Source organism: Erinaceus europaeus, chromosome 10 (genome assembly GCF_950295315.1).
Source record: "Erinaceus europaeus chromosome 10, mEriEur2.1, whole genome shotgun sequence".
In the NCBI taxonomy this organism is placed as follows: Eukaryota; Metazoa; Chordata; class Mammalia; order Eulipotyphla; family Erinaceidae; genus Erinaceus; species Erinaceus europaeus.
Genome location: NC_080171.1, coordinates 65,434,736 through 65,436,207, shown reverse-complemented (window position 1 = coordinate 65,436,207; position 1,472 = coordinate 65,434,736). Strand labels below are relative to the sequence as shown.

Genomic DNA, 1,472 nt, shown 5'->3' with positions numbered 1-1,472 from the left:
GGAATAAATAAATAAATATTTTTTAAATAATTATGCTAAAAAAAAAAACAAGAAAAAGCTCAAATAAATGACCTTACCGCACACCTAAGGACTTAGAGGAAGAGAAACAAAGGAACCCTAAAGCAACCAGAAGAACAGAAATCACTAAAATTAGAGAAGAAATAAACAACATCGAAAATAAGAGAACCATACAAAACCTCAATGAAGCCAAATGCTGGTTCTCTGAAAAATTAAACAAGATTGATTTAAACAAATTTAAACAAGTCTAGCCAGACTCACTAAAAAAAAGGGGGGGGGGGAGGCTCAAGTTAATAGAATTGTAAATGATAGTGGAGATATCACAACTGACACCACAGAAATCCAGAAAATCGAGAGCGAGTGGGTGGGCCAGCTGGATTTTGAGCTTCTGCACCTCAACCTTCGTCTCTGTGAAGCTCAGCTGCTCCCACCGCACTCTGCCCCCAGTTGGCCACCATGGAGACACAGGCACAAGGTTTGTTGGAGAGTGAACCATTGCAAGGAGTAAATGACGACTCTGTAGCCAGCACGGACTTCTCTAGCATGCTCTCTGAGGAGGAAAAAGAAGAGTTAAAGGCAGAATTAGTTCAGCTGGAAGACGAAATTACAACTTTACGACAAGTTTTATCAGCAAAAGAAAGGTATCTGGTTGAGATCAAACAAAAACTCGGCATGAATTTGATGAATGAATTAAAACAGAACTTCAGCAAAAGCTGGCATGATATGCAGACTACTACTGCCTATAAGAAGACACATGAAACTCTGAGTCATGCCGGGCAGAAAGCAACTGCAGCTTTCAGCAAAGTTGGAACAGCCATCAGCAAGAAGTTTGGAGATATGAGCTACTCCATTCGTCATTCCATTAAGTATGCCTGCTATGAGACATAAGTAGGCGGGACAAGCCATGGTGGAGGGAGCTTGGAAGAGGTGCTTAGTTCTACTGAGCACGCCAGTGCACAAAGCTCCTCTGGATGTCCCAGGCGCCCCGAGGAGGAGTTGCAGTGATAATCTGACTGCTGCCACCGCCTTCCACATCGCCTCCCACATCCCTTCTTCTCTGCACCACCCAGACGTAAAGACCAAAACCTCACCTGGAAAATCACAAACCTTGACCTTGATCTTCCATTGAGCTCTCCACACAATTCAATAAAATAATTCCCATTTGTATTTGTGTTGATAATGGACCGCTGGACCCTCACACCTTCAGTATTTTTAAAAGATAAAAGTCAACTTTTACAATGTCTCCACTTGACTAGGTACACAATGAATCGTCTGTTTGCTTTTGTGTAATTTCAAAGTATACTTGCCAGACGTGGAGCTATTGAATGTTTGTTTAGAATTTTGAGTGGGCTCCTTCACCTTGTGCATGTTTTTGAACACCGTGTGAAGAACATTCCTATTCAGTTCATTCCTGGCTACTGGACTGAGTCCTTTCTGATCAGTTCTAGTAACAG

At 42.1% G+C, this 1,472-nt stretch overlaps 1 pseudogene across 1 annotated transcript; it reads left to right on the top strand.

The window, feature by feature from the left end:
* Positions 1-390: 390 nt before the first annotated feature.
* LOC103121002 (tumor protein D53-like) lies at positions 391-1,259 on the top strand (annotated as a pseudogene). Its single transcript, XR_475005.3, has one exon. The product of XR_475005.3 is annotated as a tumor protein D53-like (transcript).
* Positions 1,260-1,472: the final 213 nt, after the last annotated feature.